General features: G+C 38.6%; 1 protein-coding gene across 10 annotated transcripts in view; it reads right to left on the bottom strand.

Moving 5' to 3' along the window:
• The window catches only part of msi2b (musashi RNA-binding protein 2b), a 309,333-nt gene that overhangs the window by 263,905 nt on the left and 28,704 nt on the right, over positions 1 to 16,724 (bottom strand). The window lies entirely within an intron of this gene.

The raw sequence follows: 16,724 nt of genomic DNA on the forward strand, positions 1-16,724 counted from the left end.
GCTGTTTTATATCTGCAGACAAAAAGAGGGACAAAATAAACAATACAAGATATATTACTAAGAAAGGGATCATACAATGACATTCAGGTAGACAGACAGACAATGCAAGAAACAAATAAAAGTGTAAGTGGGTGTGGGTGACTCTTCAGTGTATATTTAAAAAAAGATTAACATGTAAATTAATAAATAATGATAAAACTAACATATAACGTGTAAATAAACTATTACCACCATTAGTGGCATGACAACAAGAACCATATTAATTGGTATGATGGCAAAATTACCAGCAATGATTTTTATTATTGTTATCCAGACAACTCAAGTAACTATTATTAACTTGGAGTTAAAAATGTTGGGGGTGGGCTGTCGTACATGGATAATCATACATTGCAAAGTGATTTAAAACAGTTTACCAGTTAGATTCAAATGCAGACACATTCCTTTATTTTTCAAATGTAATTCTTTTTATAGAGATATATGTCATGATCAGCTTGAACCGTTGATTCCCATTTGCCAATTGCTTTGGTTTTCATTTTATGAAGATAATCTTAGCGATAGCTAGTGATATTAGTAGTGGGTTATGTATTTCATTTTTTACCCTTTAACACTGGAGATGTTAAAGTCAAAGTCACATTATCTGTCACACATCTAGGTGTGAGAAATTTGTTCTTCGGATTTGACCCATCCCCTGGGGGAGCAGTGAGCTGCAGACACAGCCGTGCTCAGGAACCAATTAGTGGTTTAACCCCCCAATCCAAACCTGTAATGCTAAATGTCAAGCAGGGAGACTTTGGGTCCCATTTTTAGAGTCTATGGTATGACTCGGCCTGGATTTGAACTCACAACCTTTTAGTCATAGGGCGGACACTCTTCCACAAGAGATGTTTCCAGCAACACCTGACCAAAACAAGCTCTTTGATATACTGTAACTCCTCGATCATTCATGCCGTCAACATGAATCAGCTGATTCTGACGTAGAGAAAAGCGGTTTGGCATATCAGCTGTGCACATTTTACAACCGTAAAGTGTTGCATGACGGTGCAAAACCACTTTTGCTTTGCGTCAGAATCAGCTGATTTATGTTGATTATGTAAATTAGCTTCCATAAAGTGTTGCATATCGGTGCAAAGCAATTTTTCTCTGCTTCAAAATCCACTGGAATTTGTAACTGGGTAAATGGTTGAAGATTTACAGTAGTCGAAAGAATGTAAACACTGGAGCTAAAGCTCCGGTGTTAAAGGGGGAAAGTAGTCTTAGAAGCTTTTTTGGCATTTAGATAGCATTCAGACTGCGCTGTTTGCTCCAGACAAGAACTTTGGGACAAAAACAAGCAGAACCTTGTCTGTCCTTCAGTTCACATGTAGGTAAACTATAGTCTGAATGTGGATGGACTTTCTAAAGAACCAAAGAGCAGATTTGAATCAGAGGTGCTGTGCTTTTTGATCAGGAATAATAACAACAACAACAACAAAAAACTATAAGTGTTTGTTTGTTTGTTTGTTTGTTTGATTACCAGAGATTATGACAAAGATTCGGAGTGAGAAGGTGAATATGCCTATACAATTATACTAGCCAGAAGATTAGTTTGGTTTTTACTTGATTTTTTTTTTTCATGGTAAGTATTCATTTTAGAACAAACAGCTGTTGTAATGGTGTTATGCTTCAGGGCAGTTTGATCCATTCCTAAGAATACAGTGTGAAAGCAAAGCAAAACCATATAAAGGTGTTACATGTTCAAACTGTGTGAAAACACCCTTAGAGGAAACTAACAATCTGCTGTCAGCTTTACTTATGTTTCAGAAAGGTGTTCACACTACCTCTAGCATTGTTTTCTTCTGAAATATTCCTATAAACTCTGCTGGATTAAATTGACATGAACCGTAGCTTGCCTACTTTGATCAAACATGTTTATTTATTATTATCTATTGTGCAGCATGATGCATCGCTTTCTGATGATACTAAACCATCATTGTCTCCTCAAATGGAAAATCCAGATGAGGTAGGCAGATAGAAGTGTAAGACAAATTTGTCACTTCACTGAAAACTGCAATGACCAGCTTCTTTAAGGAACTAACAGAGGTAAAAAAACCTTGGTTGCCTGGCTGTGGTCTATTTTAATAAGACATCAATCTTCACTGAGAACCACTAGAATGGGTGTCGAGGTGCCACAAAAATGGTTGGAGAGGCTTGAACTACAAACCTCTAAGAGCTTCTAGCTTTTATTTGAAAAAAAAAAAAAAAAAACATGAACATTTTAAAAATAAAGCATTTGTTTGTTTTTTTGCACTGTGCTAAACTTCATTCTAATGTCATGTTCACACCACTTTTAGTGTGTTCTTAAACACATGTTAAGCATATTGCGTTCACACTGGACTGTTGCAACCCGATGCTAGCACTGTGCGTAAAATGTCGAAGCGGTGCAAATTTCTTCAACATTCTTGAAAACATAATATTTATATTATGTTGTTTAAAAATAAATCACAGTAGATACTTAATGTGCTTTGGCCGTGTTTTATAGCGCTTTTATGTAGCAGCAGTGAAAATCTTTATAATTACTCAACTAAACTCATGCACACATCCTACATAAGAAATCACATTTAATCTACAGATTTAAAAAACAAATTAGCGCAAAAATAAGGATAATCACGGAGATTCACTTTAAACAACCCAAACAACAGCTTTAAATCAAGTTCTGATCAAGCCAGTCCCAACAGATCTGTACTGCACCAGTCGCATTGGGATGATCTGAGACTTTAAAGCATATTCATGAACTGAAGAAAAAAAAATAAAACAAAACACAGAGCTACATGGTTATTAGTGTTTCATCACTGCAACACAAGATGGCAAGAATGCAAATGAAATGCTTTGATGCCATTAAAGACAAACTTTAGTTGCACCACAATCATGCATCCTTTCTAAATTTACATATTCAATGTAATCAGCGCGAGTTAAAAAACCTGTTGCAGAAACCTAGTGTGGTGATGTATAGCAATTCAATGTAGACTCCTTTTTCCTATGATAATTTCTATCTGTCTTGATTTGCATCAGCCATGTGATGCAGCTCGGGACTTAAATACAGAGAGAAGTGGCGTGCTCGGGGTGCAGAGAAAGAACAGGCAAAACAACGTCGTGCAGGAGACTCCTCTGTGGTGAAGGAGGACTTGCCTGAAGTGAAGGAGCTGACGGCAAGCTCATCGATCACAGACCAGGAAATGTCAGACGTCAGAGTTTTTATGCCACCCTCATGTCTGCTTGATCTCACAGCTCCGAGGGAGTTGGTAGCGAGCACAACTTGAAACAAGTTGCAGCCCTTAAGTTAATGCCTTAGTCGCAACTACCCTTATTGGTGGATACGGGCAAATCTGTACGGGGCACACAAGTGGCCCACAGGAAATATCACAGTCGTAGATCGTAGTTGTAGGACGAAAATGTTCATGTGCATTTTTTTCTACAGGCATGCTGTGAAGAACAGGTCATAATAAGTAAGGGTGAAGTAAGTGAGATGCTGACGCATCCTACAGATTTTTTATTTTTCAACCCCCCCAAAACCTGCACATTGCACAGAAAGCTCATTAGTGCTTTTCAAGTGAAAGTTGCACGCTCCTTGCGCACAGCGTGTAGTTTGTGTCTGCATCCTACGGGCACTTAGGTATCACCTGCACCCCCAGTGCGTGCAGCATTTGCATGGGGTCAGTAAGGAGCCAATCTGCACAGCTCACCAACGATTGGAGTGTGTCGAAAAGGGCACCAAAAGACAGCACCACCTGTACATCTTAAGTGCATGTAACTTACATTATCCTTAGGAATTCTTCACCATACACCCAACACATGCACAACAATGGTACGTTCCATTTTCATGACACCCCTTTAGGTGGCAACACGAGCCACAAGGGAACTGCATGACACACCTGCGCTCCCTTTAAGATGAAGCTCCTCCCGTCTACCGGAGAATCCCAAAACACACAGCCCCCGTACAGGTCAACCACTATATGGGTGCATGTGACTAATGCAGAAGCTAATTCATTCAGATGTAATAAACCTTTGTGGGATGTCCCCTTTAAATTACAAGTGTGCCGTACAGGCGAGCTCCTCCAATGTGTTGTGGTGGTTCACTACTCTGGCCAACAATCAGTTATGTAAGCAGCTTGTTTGTACATAATGCAACAATGAGGAGAGCAGCGAGTGCAGCAGAGAAAATGTGTCCACAGAGTTTTTCTATACCCTCATGACAGATATTTACCAATGAGAATGGATTTCTGATAAAAACACTAATTCAATAGCACCCAATTGAAGTGTTTAATAGTAACATACTGTGCTCTTAGGGCGTTATTTTTAAACACACTGGCACTGTTTACCTAAAAATACCTGAAATTTTCTGTAATCTAGCAGGTAATTGCACAGAGAATCCAAATGGCAAACTAATTACATACTCCCTTTCTAAATAAAATAAAAAAGAAACGTGTGCCGTCTGATGGAGTGTCACTGCAGAATGTCACTTGTACTGCACAGGGGGAAAGATTCCTCTGTTCATATTTAATAAAAACAAAATGAAAGGAACAGCTACAAGGGAAAGGAGATAAGGGGAGGACTTTTACTGCCAACCAAAAGCAAAAACATTTAAAGATTGGGCAAGAAAAGGTGAAAAACTTATGGGTAATTAAAAAAAAGCTCAACTCTTTCACTGAATTTTCCATTTTCTGCAATGCTCTGATGGCATGAATAACAGTTTTCTAACTGCAAAGTTTTGTGCCTAGCTATGTGTGCTGAGTGAGACTTAAGAAATTATAGCAGATTAACACACGATGTTCTTCAGTCTGACCCATATAGTTGAGCTGGTCATACCCTGGTCCCTATCAAACAAACAGATCCAGATGCTCTGATATTGTAATTTCACAACACCAATGTCTGCAGCATAAAATTACAAATTCTGTTATTAATAATGACCTTGCAGGACACATTTCTTCATGAATACAATATTTCCAGACAGTTTGGGAACTTTCTAGTATGTTCTGAGTTTAAGTCAGAACAATCCTCCTGTCCCCTCTAATCCGTCCTGACACCAAAAATCTTCTTTCACAGGCTTTCAGACATTCTGACACATTTTGCTAAAAGGTTTGGCGTGTTCCTGGTGTGAATCCCAGGTAGATTTTGCATCCTGTGCCTGTGTGGGTTTTCTGCAGGTGATTCCTTTTCCTTTATTCTTAACCAGTAAGTCGGGTTATCTCTGTGTGGCCCCATGGTGAACTGTCAACTCGTCTAGAGGTAAATCCCACCTCATGCCAGGCCACATCTGTTTTAGTCTGCAACCCCCCAAAGACCCTACACGGGAGTGTAGAAACACATAAATGGATGTGCGGTTTGTAGCTAAAGGTTATGCTCCACCATCCATGTTCCTATGTGAGCAATCTAGATTAGTAGTCCCCAATTTTTTTTAAATTTAATGTAAGACAACATTTCCATGGACTGGTCTGTACAAGATTAAAGTGGCTGTCTGATTTTTTTTTTTTTTGGTTCTAGTATCTTCACCTTGTGTAAAATATCTGCAGCAGGTTTAAACTTTATTTGTTCACTAGATTTTGTGCAGGAACCATTAAAATGTGATATAGATTTACCTATAAACCACAACTGACAAAGTGGAATCTAAAAAAAAAAACACTTCAATTAACGACAGATAATTAGCCAAAAAAAGGACGCTAAAACTGGTATTTTCTAAATATAATAATAAACGTAAACGTTTGTTTTTTGTTAACTTTGCTAGCTCAGGGGTTTTCAATTAAGCGCCGTATCAGCTGGATTGTTGACATGTGATCAAGCAACTTGACATGAGTTAGCTGTGGTGGAAAGAATCCAGTAGCTTTTCAAAATAAAAGATAATAATAAAATGCAGGTCGTGTTTTATTTCTCTGACTCCCGGTACCAACTGTCCCATGGACCAGTTCCAGTTCAGGACCCAGGGATTTGGGGACCACTGCTCTAGATCATCTTTGACTTTACTTTGTGCCCAGATGTGTCTCTAAGCTGTGGCTGAAGTTAATAGACATGTTGTGGTGCTCCACATTAGAGCCTTTTTCTTTTAAGAGTTGGCTACTGGGCTTTATAGCTTTTATTGGCTAATGTGTTAGCCTGTGGCTAATAAGGCTTCATAAAAATGAGATGAGCCAAGCTTGCAAGGTGCAGCTGAAGCCACTCCAGAGTGAACACACATAATTTCAGTCTTGTGGCTGCCATATTGTAATCAAATGATGTTAGGTCTAACAAAGAATCCCAGGAAATGGGGGGGGGGGGGGGGTTTGAACAGCCCCACATTTGCAGCTGTAATTTCAAAGGACAGGATTTTCCTATTTGAATATCAACAAGCTGTAATTTTATAAAGCATAAGGCCGCTAAGCTGAATGATTTCAGCTGTCCCTTTAATGCGGCCCTCTATCAAGAGGAGGTGGCCAGTGCCGTTTGATTGGAAGACAGACATAGTTAAAAAAAATCAAACTGGGTTTCTGCCACAACTTCCCATTTATCAGGGATGATAAAACATGGATTAAATGTGTTATGTTGTGTGTGGTCTGTCTCTTTTCTAGTCCTGGTGACTTTGAAAAATATGTCTCTAAATTTAGCATCCGATTTATCAAGCTCCAAAGGGAAAAAAATGGGGGGAGTCGGGGAATAGTGCACAGGGGAAGAGACAAGGTTGAAAGGTGTCTGAAAGACAAGTGGACAAAAAAGACGGAGGATGGAGGGAGGAGGGCATTGTCTGGGAGATCCTGTCCATCACTTGCCACTTTCAGAATGAAAACACATTTCACTAATATCCGCCTCCAACCTCCTGCACACACACAGACACACACACATGCACGAAACACACAAAACAGGAAGACATATCAGGAAAAGAGACGTGAATTTCAATTAAGCAGGTAAGGAAATTAAACAGTGTTACAGTTATAGAGTCAACCAGGCAGATAAAGACTAATACTGCAAAAAGGGTGGAGAGAGGAAGCCGCCAAACCAATATACAAGCTTTTCCATCTACACACACAGATGCATCCCCAACAAAAAACAGAATGAAGGTCAGAATAGGCTTAAAATTTAATAAATTTCAACATTATGACTGTCTTCTCTGCAACAATAAAAGGACCATGCAAACTTTTATTGCCCCAAATTATAATAAATTCATCTCTATAATTTATTTTTTAATGTCTTCATGGATATTTTTTTGTTTATTTCCTTTTTTTTTCTAATCGTAAGCAGAGCTCTTGTCAGCTTTATGCAAATTAATTACTTGATCCTGTTTTGCTCACCAATTTTCACATCCCCGCATTTTTAGAACCAATTTGTAGGTTTCTAAAGTAAATTCTAAAGTGAACACTTACAGCACGGCTTATTTTTGGAGCTTAAACATCTTTAGATGTAAACAGTTTTTTTTTTCTTCAGTTGACTGTTAAGGTCAAAGCAAAGAAGGCGCTGGACAAGATGCCATGTTTGTTTAATCTGAAAAGCCCATTTTCAAAATGCAAAGCACGGGTCAACTTTCAACAGAAAAAAACATATCTAGCAAAAAAAAAACAAAAAAAATGGGGGTTTAACTGGAGCAGTTTTTCCTCTCACCTGCAGCCATTTTTGTGCAGTGAATGAAAACCTGTCGTTAACTTGGGGAGTAAAATGAGCTTCTCCAAAAGCGCTCTCTTAAAGATGATAAAACTAAAATTGTCCTTGTTAAGATGAAGGATTTTCACAGCATGCAAATGCTCTAAAGCTCAAAACACCCCTCAGCGGCATTGTAAACAGCCAACTGCCAGGTTTGACAGCGACTCTGTCGCTTTGAGCCAGCAAACGCTTGCCACACTGTCTCAGCTTAAATCAGAAATCATAGCTGGAGTTCAGCGTTTCAAAGGTTACAGAATTTTCTTGGCTTTCTCGCTGCTAGCGGTAGATGTTAGCAAACAAGTTTTGTATTAACTTTGTGGAGGAAGTCTTAATTATTACTAAACACCTCATCAGCTGTGTTTATTCACTGCATTTACAGCATTACAGTATTTCTCTATGTGTAAAAGAGAAAATGCACTATATCCCTGACAACATGAAGCAAACCCCTCTTTTTTATTATTCCAGTGTTTTTGTATTAAATATATTAATGCAAAAATGCATTTAATATATTTATTGTTTTAGATTTTTTTTATTCGTTTCGGAAAAGCGCACTCACATCAAAGGCCATCTGATCACACATAGACAAATAATTTATGTACGAGTTTATTTAAATGTCTGCTCATTTCATACCATGTATGTATGGATAACCATGTTGTAGCCAATGGAATTAATTTAACAAAAGCTAATGAGGAAAGGAGGTGAAAATCATTTGGAGCAATATAAATGCAAAGAGAAGAGAAGGTCAAAGTTGGCCTAATTAAAAGCGCAATAAAATCCACAAGCGCAACAAAATTGCTGCATGTAGCTATCAATTAGAAATCGCAAAACGGTCTTCGGCAGTAGCAGTAAGGAAATGAATCTGTCAACACTTTTCATTATTGTGTGATAACATGACAGGGTGAGGGCGGGTGAGGGGGTTGCTAAGTCACAGAATGACTGGTAAAAGCAGGACTTTACGTGCTTCAGCCTTACTTCTTTTTTTTTTTACTTGCAGAAGCAGAAAAACTTTTTTTTTCCTCTGCTGAGATTTTTTTTTTTTTACTTTTTCCAGCTGTGCGTCATATGGAGATTTCTATTAATGAGTCAAGGTGAAAGCACAGGCAGTGGTCCAAATTCATGGCAGTTCTGTACCCCATGTAGAGCGTGTAGATGCAAAAAAAAACATTTTCCGGTTATTGTGCGACCATAAATGTCGGCTCAGCAGTGGCACACCTGCAGTGCTGCCGCAAAATGGTTGGATTAGACCAAATAAATTACTCGCTGAAGTGGAAGGCGCCAGTGTCAATCATAGTCAATCAAAACGCTCGGTCTAATTCCACCTTCAAGCAACAAACATTCTAAAATCAGGCAAAGGCAGATTCACTCAAACTTGTTCTTTAGCCAAGCAGGTCAGTTAGTGCTTTAAGAATCTCTGTGAGTAATGGGAATTGCTAAAACTGTGCATCATAACTAAACACCTACAAGAAGCTTGTGTGTCTCAAAGACAGACTGTAGGCCAAGTTTTACGGTTGGTTTTGATATAAACCTTTGACATTTGGAGATATTCTTGTTAAATTGGAACACTTTTATTTTGGCAAACCCTTTGAACCTTTTATTTTTTTAAATTAAACATCCGCCTGGAGTCGAAAACGTCTCAGATCCGCCTTTTATGGGTGTTATAATATTTACACTGGTGGTAATGTAAGGTGCATGCTGTACTATCATGCTGTATAGGGGGTGTTACAAAAAAGGGTAGTACTGCAACATTGTGATTTTTCAGCAGGGACTGCTGTATACTTTTGATGTCATTTTAGGATTACAGTGAGATATCAAGGTAATATCAGCCTTGTAAAAGATGCTTTTGACTTAAAGATCCACTCCAATAAAAAATGTTTTTGGTTTTTTAGCATGTTTTTGTAACATTTATCTGATGGCTGAGGACATATACCGGTACTAAGAAAATTAACATGAAATTGCCTTTTTGAGTGTATCTTTATTTGAATTGTGAATCAGGAGCAGACGAAAAAATGCTGTTTGAAAAAGAGCATATTTGTTTTGTAGAAAATACAGTTGATGGGCCACAAGCTCCCTGCTACACTCTATTTGATGCACGACTAGATGACTAGACCCATTAGCGTCTTCATTTTCCTCGTCTGAGCTGGCATCTGGCTCAAAACTGTATGGCTGGATAGCTCCAATGTTGCTCACCATTTTTGCTTAGCCAGTAGTGTTAGGTTGGAGGTGTGAGGGGCTGAAAGCCAGTGGGAGACACTGTAAAAATATGGATGATGGAAAGGGAGGGCAGGGTTGCTCTGCACCTATGGTCCCGCCCACAACTAAGAGATGAATTTCTAATGCAGTGTTTTTAAACCATTTTTGAGCCAAGGCACACTTTATCCTTGACAAAAATCCCGCGGCACACCAGCATCCAAAAATTAAAAAAGGAGAAACTATAGTCTGTATTGATGTACAGTCCCTCTGCAATCGCACATGCATTTTTGTTATAATTGTGGCAGAAAAAGCTGGAAGTTGCAGCTTTTTTTTCTAAGAGATGTAATAAAAGTCAAGATGGTTTTCAGGAATAATTTTTAATTAAATTATTTGACATTTTACCCTGGTAGTTGTTTTTTCCTCCAGTTCAATAACATACATTTTTATGTATCCTCACAAAAAACAAATACATTCTTTCTAAATAAAGATTTTTTTTTACATTTATTTCAATGTTAGTGCAAAGGCAACTGTAATTTTTAAACAATTATATTATCATAATTTGTTTGATCAATTTTACAAAAAAAAGACCGACATATTTATGTTTTCTGTAGCTACACAGAAAGTGAACATGTTGAAATTGTATTAGTTTTTCTCTTGTCTTAATCAAAGATGAAATCTTTGAAAACTTTAACAAAAATGTTTTATTTCTTTTTAGATGATTAAATTGTTTCAATTTAGTTTAATTGTGTTTGTTGGCCACTTCACCTTAATCCTGTTTCTTAAATGTTGTTATTATTTCTTCTTAAGTATAACATATAAAATAATCCAGACGTCATTAGAAAAGTGTTTCAGTTAGAAATATAATTTTGACCAAACTCTGGGATGTTTGGCTGTTAATAAACACAAACCTTGAAGGAGAACTAAACTGTTGATCTCTGATTTCATCAAGAAGATTTAAAAACTGTTTGTGTGTTCGTTGGGGTTTCAAAACGTTTAACAGGGAAGACTCAATGTACGCTAAAACACTGTCACTTTAACCCTATGCATCATTGGAGATGCAGTGCTAAACTGCTGCCGATCCCAGAAAGACTTGCTTCTCTGAGTTTCATTGTTTTTTCTTCACTTGTTCCACTGTCTGATACCGGATTCTGTGGAAAGCTACACCACTAATGACGAGCTTTAGCTGTTACTTTTGTTGGAACTGAGAGACTTTATGAGCAGAATCAGAACAAAGAAGTGAAGACTTTAACCACTTCTGATGGGTCAGACTGGTGACGTACGATTAAGTCTCCAGGAATGATTGGTGGAGACAGTTAAAGGGGCGGAACTTTTCCGAAAACAGAGCTGAAGCTGCGGCTAAATCGCGGTACCGTCATTCTTATCAAAATGTCTTTGATAGAATCAAATAAAGAGAAAGACAAAAGTATTTCATGATCTTTCATATTCTTAACCTCTCAGTGTTTTATCAGTGTCTATTTGGATGAACAAAGAACTGATATTCTGGAGATGGAAAATGGTTTTAGATCAGTGAATGGGTAATTTCCCACTGCACTCCTGACCATAACATAACATGGCACACCGGTTGAAAAACACTGCTCTAATGAACTCCTGCTGCTCTGCAGAAACTATGTCCTAGAAAACAACACTGATTTTTTGATCCTGACAAAAACAGCATAATCATAACTACAACTTGGAAGACTTTGAAAAAAGCTCAGAAATGATTGGAGTGGGAATTTAAACTTTAATAAAGTATTAATGTATTGTCTGCTTTAGACGAGATCTGCACACCGCCTGTTCACTGAATTCACTTCATTGGCAATTTCAGCTTTAGATTGTTTCCCTATTTTCTATAAAAGCTGTTTTGTGAGTTTTGTGGTTAGTTTTTGTACATTAAACACCATTACAGGATCTGTTGTATGTTCATGTGCATGTTTTTGTGTAATTCTTGGTAGATAATCTTTGTTTTTCCCTGATAAGTAAAACCTAGCCTTTCAATTTAACATGACAGAGGCAAAAAGGTTTGTTTCTATTGTTCTATTGTTAGAGGAAACCACTGTTATTATGTTAATCCACCATCAGTTACATGCCTGTTGAGTCCAGTGGGGAGAAGAAGAAAAAAGTAGCTCCATGCGGTTTAATCTTTAACATAAAAGAGCATCACTTTAATGGCAGCTTTTATTACAAGGTCCATTTTGTTATTTGCAGCCAAAACACTCTGAAATTGTTATATTTCTAAATTGTATGCTCAGAGAGGCACAAAGTGCACACTGCACTTGGTAACAGCAGCACTCTGAAGACTGTTTGATTAAGCATGAAAAGCATTTTTGCTCATATTAGCAGCTGGTAAAATCCGCATTAAAATGTGGTGTATCCATTGTCAATAATCCTTATAATTAAGAGCCAGATCCTGTATTTATACAGAACATTATTGTAAGATTTTCCTGTGTGATCATTGTGCTCCTAGTCAGTGACGACAGGGTGATCAATAGATGCATTCATTTTGCTCAGGCACAGTCCTCAATCACTTGTTTTACACATGCACACACAGTGCAGCAACAGTTTTTCTCATGCTTTCTTTAACCTATCGCTTCTTCCACGTTTTCATACCAGCCTTTTTTTCTCCCTCTGCCGAAGCCAGATTGTGTTTGCACTCAAATTCTTTTCTCAGTTAAATTAAATGCAAAATCTAATCTGTAAGAGGCACATAAACAGACAAATACAAATTATGGACAGCCCACATGAAAACACAACACAATTTTATCCAGATGATAAAATATGATGCGGCTGACACTGCCTCCAATGAAAAATTATTGGCATGAGCCAACATGTCAGCAGTATAATCGTGAATGATGCGCCGAAAAGAAAGGTCACAGCTGAGGACTGAGCAGTATGCAGAGCAACGGCTTAGCTCTTTAGCGCCTTAACTAAGATGCAGTCATTCAGACTCCACGTTCAACACATTTATTCCTATTTTTGCAGCAAAAAGTGACACCATAACAAATGGCATGAAATTAAATTGATGACTTAAGCTTCAATAAAAAAGCTTTTTATCTAGATTTGGGGGAAAAGAAAAACTCTTCTAGCAATGAATGACAGAACGCATTATGTGTGACTGAGGAGGAGAGAGCAGGTGAGGGTCGTCATGGATGTGTTGTGCTGTGCCTGACAGCATCTGCGGCTGCATATCCTTTTTCGCTTTGCTCTGTCATTAAGCAGCCCTCAGAGTCTATGCAGCTCTTTTCAATGACCAACACCGCCATGCAGATTTTCTGCCACTGTGGCCATTTGGGAGCTATTAGGCGGTGCATTGGCAGAGTACAAGCACAACAGTAGCCTTCCAGTGGCTCCAACATCAGGTGGAAATTACAAAAACACAATGCATGAATGGAAAAAGGGGACAAAAGAGTCTGATTCTTATCATAATAAATTTGAGCACGTGCACAGAATTGGTTTAGGATATTTAAAAAAGAAATTGCAACTTTCAACAACAACATGCGAATTTTGTGTGCAAGCTTACCTTTAAAATACTCAACAAAAACCCAAGAGTCTATTTCTGAAAAGGTGTCTTGGAATTGAAGTAAAAAAAAAAAAAAAACACAAAAAAAGCACATCAAACTCCAAAGAAAAGCGACAAGTAAAACCACAGTGCAGGTTTTGTGTTATACAATAACAATATCAGATTTATTTCTGTTTGCTGCATCTTATTTTTTGTCTGTCGATTTCAGTTCAGTTTTCGTCTGTCAATCTGCCCCAACTGTCAAATGTCATTTGGTCGTTGTCTGTCAATTTGTGTTTGATTATTAAAAGACTCTTACTCAGCTAACTTGGATGACGGCACAGCCATGATCTTAGGCAGGGGGAGCGGTGGGGACTGCTAATTTGATCCATTTATATGTATATATATATATATATATATATATATATATATATATATATATATATATATATATATATATATATATATATATATATATATATATATATATATATATAAGCTGAAGTATGTCGGGTTTTTTAGGTCTAGGGTTCCAAAAAAATTATGTTGAACAAGACAAGTGGAGCAAAAGACTATCACTATTAATCACACGGCAAAAAAGAGGCTCAACAGACAACCTGACAAGCATGTGTAGCCCTTAGAAACCCTACGAGAAAAAAAAAAGAAACCGAAAAAATGGGGGACAGTACATAAAAACCTTCGATATGAACTGTCACACAACATCAAAGTGAGAAAGAGCAATCTGGCAGGCGGGACTCCAATATCTTACTCTGCAATGACAACTGGATCCAATCACAGCAAAACACTTCAGTGAGCTGGCCAGGCAATTTTCCAATCAGTAGGACACATTCAACAAAATAATGATCACACTTAGGCTTTACTTTTACAGTTTACGAATAAACTGGAGAGGTGATGTATTGACTGAATGTTTAAAAGCTTTTGGGGCTGCGTGAGTAAAATAACCCTAATTTGAAAAAGAAAAAAAAAGTATATTTGCTTTTGAACTGAAAACAAAGAAAAACAACTAAATTGGTCAGGCACTGTTGAGGCAGGTGTATAAATGTGCACATCTGAACACATTTTGACCCCTTCTGCTGTTACTGACAGGTAGACAGCTCCATAGCTTTTGTTGTGGCAGTCCCAGGCTGCTTGTCTCAAAGTGGGAGAACAGAGGAAGAGCTAATGAGAAGCAAAACGAAGTCAAAACTGGACAGCAAGGGGCTGTCCCTGACCACACAATGGAACTCATCATCCTGATTAAACTGTCCACCCCATTTTTAATTATTCCATGTATTCTATTCAAACATCTTAAAAAGGTCACTGTTAAAAAATTAGAAATGCGTTCCTCGTCGGCCACTCCAGTTCCCAAAGCAACTCCCTAAAGTGATGACTTTCAAATTTAAGTGCTTCTTAGCCTCCCTGACAATCCTTGATTCTTGCACGGGGTCGGTGGAGATTTTGAAGCTGTTGGATTTAAATACAAAATGTTTATCATGAAAAAATTATTACGGGGGTAATAAAGACGAGTGGTAAAAGCTGGAGAGAGCCCAAGGTCAGTGTCACTGCTGGTTTACGATGACCAAGGCCATTTAAACTGTGACGTTGTTTTGATGAGAGACAACAGCAAAAACAGAACCAACCACAGTCAATCTTCTGAATACTAATCATATACCCTTTGCATTGAACAGGGTGAAACACTGGCAAACACTATGTTTTTTTAATGTACAGAAAACATAAAAACTGATTCCAGTTGGGGCAATTCCATCAAGGTGAAGAAGATTTTAAACCCATTAGGCAATGTTCTTACAACATCGTGTGACAAAGTCTCGTATTGACAAACCACACAATGCCGTGATAGATGGACATTCAACAGATTGTTCCTTTACAAAAATACCTGCGTTTTTGTTTTCCATCCATCCATCCATCTTCCTCCGCTTATCCGGGACCGGGTCGCGGGGGCAGCAGACTGAGCAGAGATGCCCAGACTTCCATCACCCCAGCCACTTCCTCCAGCTCCTCTGGGGGGACCCCGAGGCGTTCCCAGGCCAGCCGAGAGACGTAGTCTCTCCAGCGTGTCCTGGGTCTTCCCCGGGGCCTCCGCCCAGTGGGACATGCCCGGAACACCTCTCCAGGGAGGCGTCCAGGAGGCATCCGAACTAGATGCCCGAGCCACCTCAACTGGCTCCTTTCGATGTGGAGGAGAAGCGGTTCTACTCCGAGCTCTCCGCGGGTGACCGAGCTTCTCACCCTATCTCTAAGGGAGCGCCCAGCCACCCTGCGGAGGAAGCTCATTTCAGCCGCTTGTATTCGGGACCTCGTTCTTTCGGTCATGACCCATAGCTCATGACCATAGGTGAGTACTGGAACGTAGATCGACCGGTAAATTGAGAGCTTTGCTTTTCGGCTCAGCTCTCTCTTCACCACGACGGACCGATAGAGCGACCGCATAACTACGGACGCTGCTCCGATCCGCCTGTCAATCTCACGCTCCGATCTTCCCTCACTCGTGAACAAGGCCCCAAGGTATTTAAACTCCTCCACCTGGGGCAAGGACACTCCACCGACCGAGAGATGGCAAACTACCTTTTTGTTTTCATAACTTAATAATAATAATAATATTAAATGTTATACTCTTACACTCTTGATTCACACATACTCTCATCAATTGTATACCCTATATTGCAGATAAATGAATACATGCTCAAAATATTTAAAACCATCACATCATACTATCACAGTTTAATTATAAAGATAAATCCAGAATTGCAATTTTAAAGCAGTTAACCCATAACAATGGACATCCTGGTTCACAATTTCTGCTAAAGCATTAACATAAATCTGGTTTTGCCTTATTATTACTTCACAAGTGGATACAGAGGTGGTAAAGAGAAGTGATGCTCAATTCACAGAGGACAGTGGTGTGGAAAAAGCTAACAAAGACTAAATAAAAAGGCTGTTTAAACGCAGATCTTGATTTGTTTACAAGTCAGTTTTATGACCTGGTCATGACTTTTCTGTTTGCATTAATAGCTTAATGTTTTTGAAGCTTGGTGGAGTGGTGTCCCTCCTGACAGCTGGAAAGCGAGGGATCAATTCCAAGGTGATAAAAGTGAAAGTGAATTGATAAATGTAGCAAAAATAATAGAAGAGAGTTAAAACCCAACAAAGGGTAAAAACAACAAAAAAACGAAAAGAAAAAAAACTAAAACAACAATTTGAAGGATGATCCAGCAGTCTTCTTTATTCAAAAAGCCAAGATGTCATCTATTATGATAGAACCTTAGTCTGAAGGAAGTCAGCAACGAATACTAACAAAAGAATAAAAGCACGGTGGCACAGTGGTTAGCGCTCTTGCCTCACACCAAGAAGGCCCCCAGTTCAAGTCCCAGCTGGGGGACCT

The sequence above is a fragment of the Oryzias latipes genome, chromosome 14 (genome assembly GCF_053564925.1).
Source record: "Oryzias latipes strain Hd-rR chromosome 14, Olatipes_Hd-rR_3.1".
In the NCBI taxonomy this organism is placed as follows: domain Eukaryota; kingdom Metazoa; phylum Chordata; class Actinopteri; order Beloniformes; family Adrianichthyidae; genus Oryzias; species Oryzias latipes.